Below are 8805 nucleotides of genomic sequence, written 5' to 3' on the forward strand. Positions count from 1 at the left end.
TTCTGAAGGCAGCTAAGTGGTGCAGTCCATGGCACACTAGAACTAGACTTCCAATCTTGACCCAAACAATCTGTGAAAATCTGGAATAAGACAATTTAGCCTCTGTCTGCCTCAGTTTCCTCAACTATAGTTGAGAATAATGAGGATAATGGACACACCTACCTCCCAAGATTATTGTAATTATTACAGGAGGTAAGATTTGTAAAGCGCTTAGCACAGTATGGTACAGACTTGATGTAAATTGGATTAATTTGCCCCCAAGTGGATTGATCTGTGAGCCCTTAGGGCAAAAAAAGAGTCCAAAAGTAGACTTTGTTGGGGGGGGGGATCTTATGGCAAGAAGCTCCTGGCTAAAAACCAATGGGGACCTGCTTGCCAACTTTTTTTAGCCTTCTTGTTAGTGGTCTTTATCTTCCTGAACTGCTTCTGGGATGTGCTTTCTCCCAAGGGTGATGGAATATGATTTTAGTCAAAGGACTGGATTGTTAGTTTGGACCACAGGGCTCCCTCTTCACTGAGCACAATGAAGAGTAGCAACCCAAACACCAGCTGTTCCAAATCCAACTGTGCCACCTTGGAGCTGGGCACAGTTAGCCAGAAATGAAGAGTGAAAGGGGGAAAGGGATTAAACATGTCCCTTGTGCTCCCAGAGGGAAGAAATGGGGGGAGGAAAGGTGTAGAAGGGACCCAAAAGGCAGATTTCCTTAATCTCAATACTTCCTTACAATTAGAGTTGTACAAAAGTGGAATGAGTTGCCTTAGAGAGTAGTGAGCTCATCATTACTGAAGGTTTTCAAGAAGACACTGGATAACCAATTGGCAGAATACTGCAGAGGGAATTCCTACATCAGATGACATCTGAGGTACCTTTCAACACTGATACCATGATATTCAACATGTCATGGTGGAGTAGGGAAGAGTTGGGTCCAAATCCTACCTCATATGTTAGGTTTAGAACCTTGGTCAACTTGCTTAACTTCTTTAGGCTTCAGTTTCCTAATCTGTAGAATAGGAATAGTTGTTATTATTCACAAAATTCTAGGTGACAAGTGACAAGTGAAATAAAGGACGCAATGGTCACTTATATAGCATTTTAAGATGTGCAAAGCTTTTTATGATATGATCTAATTTAAGCCTCACTTCAACCCTGGAAGTTTCAAATTTCACTGCTCTTATTTTATAGGGGTAGAATTCTTTTCATCATTTCTCTAAGTCAGCATTGGTGAAGTATCGGCACATGTGCTGGGCCAGCATGGGGTGGGAAGGGGGCTGCTCTGTCCCCACTCTTCCCAGCTCCTGAGGACATTTTTTGCATGTTCCACCCCTCTGTCCAGCCACCCAAAGTGAGCACTTCCTTCCTCCACTCTCTGGGGAAGTGCAAGGGGACTCACAGGCAACTTGAAGTTGCATTTTGGGCATGCAAACATGAAAACATTCACCAATGCTGCTCTGGGTTAAAGACTGGGTCAAAGCAGCAAACATCATCCAGCCATCTGGGTTCCCAGTTGATAGGGTTGTCCTCTAGTTCCACCCCCAATACTTTATATCAACTTTGTATAAATGTGTATATACTTATCTGTAACTTTATACCCCACTAGAATGGAAATTACTGATGGTCAAGAAACATTTGTTTTTGTGTTGATAACCCCCAGGCCCTAGCACACTGTGGTTCCTGCAAATGCCCACCAAATTCTCATTAAATTGAGTGGACACTTGAAGGAGGGTTTCTACATAAAAACGGTTCAGAATTAATATAACAGGCCAGAAAAGAAGAACTCTACTGGGCACACCATGGCTTGTGCCTTCCCTCTGTTATCATATCCAGTGTATTTTGTCTCTGGTTTATCTGTACAAAGTTGTTTGTATACTGACTGCCCCGTTAGACTATAAGCTCCTTGAGCTTCTGTGATTCACCAGTGTTTAGCACAGTGCCTGGCAAACAGAATATGCCCAATAAATGCCTGTTGATTGACTTGACTAATCTTGACTTACAGGATCAAAGATAGATGTGAGCACTAGTCACCCTGCACAGCATGCTCTCTGCATCTGATAGTATACCCTTTGAGAATCTGGAGACCCAGGAAGTCAAGTCCACCTTTGCTCAAATCCTGGAGCAGAAGGTTCTGCAGGAGACAGAAGATACTTCTCTTACAAGCCCACCCAAAATGCAATGGCTTAAGAAATCACTATTTATCTATCCCTTGGCAATACTGGGAGGGAAGAACACAGAACAGCAGAGATGGATTTCTGCCTTTCAGAGCAAAGAAGATTCCCTGGGCTATTTGTTTTCAGCCTTTCCGAATTACCTGAAGATTTCTCACCTCTCACACCTGAGAACACACTGGCATCTGCTGGCTGGCTGCCTTCACTGCATGTGTCCACTTCTCCCAGGTCACTAAGGAATGGAGCCTCTTTGCTAACAGCTGGAACAACCGATAGTGAAAAATTAGTTTTATTACTCATTTTTACCACTTGTCAATTTGTGATGTGCTGATTCGTACCATGATTATATTAAGCAATTTACACCTTCAGAAATTGTCAAATTCTTGGACTTCAAAGCTCTAGTTCAGTCAGTCAGCCTACTATGTTCCGGGCAATGTGCTAAACTCTCAGGATACCAAGAAAGGAGAACAGTCCCTGCCCTCTGATAGAGGAAAAACAAGCAGTGATATGCCAACAAGCTATCAACAGAATAAAGTGGAAATAGCCACCAGAGGGAAGGTACTAGCACTAAGAGGGGGAAAGGAAAGGCTTCCAGGAGAAAAAAGGATTTTAGCTGAGACTCAAAGGAGGCCAGGAGGAAGAAATACAATGGGAGAGAGCTCCAGGAATGAGTTCATTCCAACCCTCAGGATTGTTCAAGGTAAAAATACTAAAGGTGGTCTGAAATGAATACCAGGTAGATTGAGGGGGCTGGATATAGAGATTCTGAGTCCCTTCCAGTTTGGGGTCCTATATTCCCATGAGCCTTTTCCTTTTTTAATTTATTATTCAATGTAATTTTATTTCTTAATTAATAAGAATCTACTTTCCTTCTAAATTATCCCCTTGGGGGGAGGAGAAAACTATACTAAAATGCATAAAGAAAGAAAGTACTTGTAGTAAACAGAAACTGGAGGGTTCTCTTTTGGCATGTGAGCCATCTCAGCTTGAGTTTACTCTATTCAGAGACCTTGTATGTGCAAAGGAAGAGTGACTACCTATGGGAATGGGGGAGTTTCTGTAAAAACTATCCTTAGTAAATTCCTCTTTTTTATAAGCTGATAAAGTCTAAGTCTTGCTTCCTAGAGAACCATGGGGAACATAGGCATAAGCTTAGGGATCTATTAGTATATATAAATAGTAATATATGATAGCATATATTACTTCAAAAAAAAAAACTATTCCCTCAGAGTTATATCTAGAACCCCAAAGAGAAAAGTGGTAAGTCACCCTCTGGGGATTGTGATAATTAAAATGTTTGGGAGCAAAGAAAATATATATATCAATTATGACCGCTGAAATATGTTTTCTACTGTGTCTTGGGTTTATATAAATATAAGATGGTCACCAGGGAATATATTCCCAATTTATGAATATGCCCAAGCCAACTGGGTTTTATAGAGAAATTTAATTTATAATACACTGATTAATCAATAGAAAAAGAAAGTAAGAAAGGAATAAGAATGAATAAATCAGTCAGTTGGTTTTATCACTCACCCAAGATCTCTCTAGGTAATGCTTCTCATGCCAACCTCAGGCTCCACCTTCAAGAGAGCCTCCTTTCAAGAAATGTTTCCAGAGAATTCTACAGAGCCAGCCTTCTTTCCTGGTCCTCCAACAGAGCAACCTCCTCAGTCCTCCTTCAGGGCCACCTCGCTCAGAGCAAAACCTCCTCTGAGCAAAAAACTCTCCTTCCTCTGTCCTCAGACCCTGCTATCTTTAAGGAAACCATCTCAGTTCCCTCCCCTCAGTTCTCACATCTACCAATCACTGTCGATGTCTCCCCTGTGCCAATGGTGGCTCTAGTTTAACCCAGGACCACCCAGAGGTCTGTGGCTTTGCACATGTCTGTTGAAGGTCATATTCTCAAATAATTAAATCTTGATCTTTGCTGCAGTCCTTCCTAAATCCTGTTACTCTAAGTAGGGTGGAGATTGTATTTTCCAAGACCTGGTTCTGTCATTCCAAGTATCTCTATTGTATCAATTCTAAAATCAATCATGACTCAAAGAACTTCCTGTTCTATGCTTAAGCATAGGTCAAAACCCTTTCCATTGTTTAGCAAAAGGTTTCTGTCCTAAAGTAGTCTTACGTAGGGAGGAGAAGGATCCTCCCATGCCAAGGGGTTTCACATTCCAATAGAGTTCTTACTATCAGTAGGAAATTTTTTCCAAGTATGAAATTTCCCAATAGGGACATTTCCAACATTCATAAGTCTAAGAAATTTTAAGGTTTATAGGATCCAGCCTGGAAATGAGAATTGGAATTGGGCAAGTATCTGGAGAGGGCATACTGCAAATGACTCTTTTTTAACTTCATAATTTTGGGGATTACAAATTAAGTGCCATTCCTTCTGAAAAGGTAATGAAAATGAATCAACAAGAATTATTTGAGGGTCATTTATGTTGAGCCAGACACAGTGAAATGTTCTGTGCATGCAAAGAAAAAAAAGCATAAAAGGTTGTTATTCTGAAAAAGCTAACATTCTAAAGGGAAAGATAACATGGACAGGTACTGGTATTTACAAGTGTAAAACATGATGAAACTTAGAGCATGGGACCAGAAACTTGGTGGGGTAACCAGAAAAGCTCTCCCGTAAAAGGTGGTATTTGAGCTGAATCCTGAAGGAAGCCAGGCCCTCAAAAGGCAAGGGAGAGGAGGGAGAGCTTTACAGGCACATGGGTGAGAAATAAAGTGCTTTTTGTGAGGGACAACAAGTAGCCCAATATGGCTAGATTGTAGTGAGGGCAACATGGAAGAAAGATGACTGGAAACATAAGAAGATGCCTGGATGTGAAAACCTTTCAAAACCCAATAGACTATTTTACACTTGATTCTGATGTAATATGGAGACCCTGAAATGTTATGAGGCTTCACTCACCATCCCTGTATCTCCCCAAACCAAGTTGCCTTTCCCTGGCCACCATTCTTCTATGTGCTTTATCTTCCCCTTTTAAAATGTGAGCTCCTCAAAGGCAGGAACTGTCTCCCTTTTGTATTTTATCTCTCCATCACAAATTGTTTTCCTCTTATTTTCATAGAGGACCACTGATATTACAGGATAATATCTTGACGTGCGAGAATAGGTGAGACAGAGTTGCACAAAGCCATCAGCCCCACTCTTTCTTCCTGAGTCATCAAAGTCTATCAGCAAGATAAAAGTCAGGACAACTGGAGAGAAAGTGGGATGTAGTAGATGACCTTGACATCTCCCATATCTGTCCAAGCTCTATGTGCCCCACCTGATTCATGGCCTTTGGAACAAATTGGTCTCACCCACAGATTCTACTGAGGGAAGTATTCATATTCTTGGGGTAAGAAAACTTCAAAAAAATTCAGGAAATTGGACTTGAACTCTGGAAGAGCTCAAAAATGAATTCAAAAATCAAATAAAACAGGTTGAAGAAAATTGGGAAAGGAGAACAACAGCTTTAAAAGCAAAATAGGTCATCTGGAAACAGAGGCAAATGAACTAAAATGAGAAAATGGTTGCTAAAAAACCAGAATTGAGCAACTGGAAAATGAGGCAATAAAGTTAAAAGATGAAAAGAATGACTTGAAAAGAAGAATTGATCAAAAGGAAAATGAGGATCAAAAGGTCATGGTAGATTTAAAGTCAGGAAAACCTTGATTTAAATCTAGCCAACTCTAATTTTTCTGTATCTAAGCAATTTAAACATAAATCCTGAAACAGAGATCCTCTAAGATCCTAGATATGTCATTTAACCTCTCATCGTCTGTTTCCTCATCTGAGCAAATAGGAATAATGGCAGCACTGACTTCCCAGAGTTTTTATGAAGATCAAATAAAATAATCTATGTAAATGCCTCAGGGTCAACTAGGTGGCTTAGTGGATTTCTAAACCAGGCCCATTCCAGAGAAGGGAGGTCCTGGATTGAAATCTGGACTCATACACTTCCTCACTGTGTGACCCTGGGCAAGTCCTTTATCATACTTCTGCCTTGAAACCAATACACAATTGATTTTGATATGGAAGTAACGAGTTTTTGAATAAAAGAATTCATACAAATACCTTTGAAAACTTTAAAGTGATATACAAATGCTAACTACAGCTATATTGCCAATAAGATTTTTCATTCATTTATTCATTCAAATTGACAATGAGTTGGACTCAAAACTAAACAGAAAAAAGACACCAGAGTGGATTGCCTTTGGGAAATTGCTCAGTTCTTTGATGATACAAAGTTTGTCTCCATCCCATTGTGTGCAGTAAAATGATCTGGGAGACCTCTAACTCAGTCCAATCCTGGAAGACTCATCCTAGAGGATCAACAGAGGAATCAGTCTCTTGTCTGACAAAGAAGCCAGTAGGGTCCAGGTTTAGTTAGCATTCCTGTGCAGGTCACAGACATTTGAAAGCCATTGGCCTTTGATCCAGGGTGGGAGGAGTGGATATTTTGAAAAGCCAGAGCAAAAAGCTGAGAGCTCTCTTTTCTCTGGACCAATATCTTGAACTAACTGGCTCTTTGGGCTGGCCCCTCTCTCTGAGCCCTTCACCTTATCTCTTGATCTCTGACAAGCCAGGGCTCAGAGTGCCAGCTGCAATGGAGGATCAGATTTTCACCTAAAGGTAGAAAGACTGAAAACCCTTTTTTCTTCCTTTCTCTCTCTTTACAAATAAAAATGCTTATAAATACAGAATAAGCTTCCAGATTAATTTTTATTTATAACAGCGTTTTTCAATAATATTTTCAGTCATTCAATAAGCACTTATTAAGTTCCCACTACACACCTGATACTTTGCTGAAAGCTTGGAATAAAGAGGCCAAGGAAAAGCCGCACCTGTAAAGCACTTCCAATTTAATGGAAGAGACAACATCAAACAACTATGTACAAGTGAACTCTAGAAAGGACAAATTGGAAATTATCACCAGAGGGAAAACACTGAAATCAAGAGAGATCAGGAAAGTCTTTGTCACTAGTAGCTGGAACTTAAAGTGACCAGGGAATCTCACAAATAGGGATGAGGAAAGTTACCATTTTAGGCAAAGTGTGGTATGGCTGTGGATCATGGGACATTACAGTCTGAAGAACTCAAGTTGGACATCATTTAAAGGGCATGGCAAGTGGACACAGAATGTCATGAATTCCACATCACAGATTATATGAAAGAAGAGGCATAGAAGATGTCATCAGACAAAGGAACAACCAGAAAAAAAGTTATCTAGTCACATAAAAAAGGTAAAGATTGAGTACAGTCAATGTATTATAGTCAATAGCCTCCAGGTTCCAGTGCTGTCCCAATGTCAATAGAACTAAAGGAAGGTCTCCAAGTCACAAGATGAACCCATTATGGTGGATTTGCTGTTCAAGAGTCCCATAAGGTGGGCAAAGAAGGATGGGTGAAGATCCAAAATTTTGGAAGGAACTCCAAAATAAGTGAGATCCAGATCTAACAGGACACCACTGCCTTATATATTAATTAACAAGTTAGTGTCTTAATAACACAAAAAACTGAATTATTTTTTAGTTCTTTGTCATTCAGTTCTTGTTCCAATTAATACTAACTTTGTCCACATGTGTAATTAGCCAACTTTGGAAGTAGTGATAATCCACAAGTTGTTGAAAAATGGAAAAGAATCATGGTTACAACTTGATGGAAAGGAAGAATTCCAATGGAACTTTGTGGGAGGGCAGAGGGGAAGAGATAACTAAGTCTTTGGAAATATTATCTCTAAAATTTCCCAATACATTACACCCTAATATCAGGAGAACAAAAATTACTAGTGACCCAAAGGGATGTGATTGACATAAAGAGGAGGCAATATATTTCCAGAAATAACTTTAATTCAAGAACTGATATAAAATAAATATATCATTGATGGAACTGTTACTCTGCCCAACTATTCTGGGAAAGAACCTAGATTTATACAATAAAAATCACTGAGCTGATTGTCCCCTTTGACCTAGCAATCCTTCTTCTAGGCCTATGTCCTACAAAGGCCAGAGAAAGAAAAAATGATAAAATATTCAAAGCCCCCACTTTGGGGGGGGGCAGTAAAGAACTGAAAACAAAGTGGTTGACTATCAATTGAGGAATGGTCTATGAAGGAAGTGCAATATTATTATACAACAGAAAGTTATATTAATAGAAATATATGTCATGGAACCATAGATTTAGAACTAGAAGGCATCCCAGAGGCCATGGAGGCCAATACTCTAATTTGACAGAGGAGGAAACTGAGGTCCAGAGAAGCCAAAGTCACCTAGCTGCTGAGTGGTGGGAGTGGGATTTTAACCCAGGTTATCTGACTCTAAAACCAAAGGAAGAATTCAGAGAAACATGGGAAGATCTATATGAACTGATACAGACATTTTAAATAAGAACCAAAAGGACAGTATGTACAATGACTATATGTAGTAAAAATGAGAAAAAACCTAATAGGCCTCTGTATTTATATTTATATTAGAATCAACAATACATCCTAGTTCCAAAGAAAATATGGAAAATACATTTCCCTCCCCTCAAAAGAGAGGTGAAGGATCATGAATGATAAAGAAGCTGTGACCCATTTGCTTTGTCAAATGGGTTTGCTTGATTATTTTTCTTCCTTAAAAAGGTTCTCTGGGGAAGTGGGAGAC

The 8805-nt window shown here is 39.7% G+C and overlaps 1 long non-coding RNA gene across 1 annotated transcript in view; it reads right to left on the reverse strand.

Annotated features, from left to right (window-relative positions):
- Window positions 1-7973, reverse strand: part of LOC130456904 (uncharacterized) — an 11146-nt gene extending 3173 nt beyond the window's left edge. Inside the window, exons 1-2 of the long non-coding RNA XR_008915925.1 lie at window positions 2322-7973; window positions 938-1001 (exon numbers count right to left, since the gene is read on the reverse strand). This is a non-coding gene — a long non-coding RNA (uncharacterized LOC130456904). The remainder of the gene's footprint in view (window positions 1-937; window positions 1002-2321) is intronic.
- Window positions 7974-8805: the final 832 nt, after the last annotated feature.

The sequence above is a fragment of the Monodelphis domestica genome, chromosome 1 (genome assembly GCF_027887165.1).
Source record: "Monodelphis domestica isolate mMonDom1 chromosome 1, mMonDom1.pri, whole genome shotgun sequence".
Taxonomy (NCBI): domain Eukaryota; kingdom Metazoa; phylum Chordata; class Mammalia; order Didelphimorphia; family Didelphidae; genus Monodelphis; species Monodelphis domestica.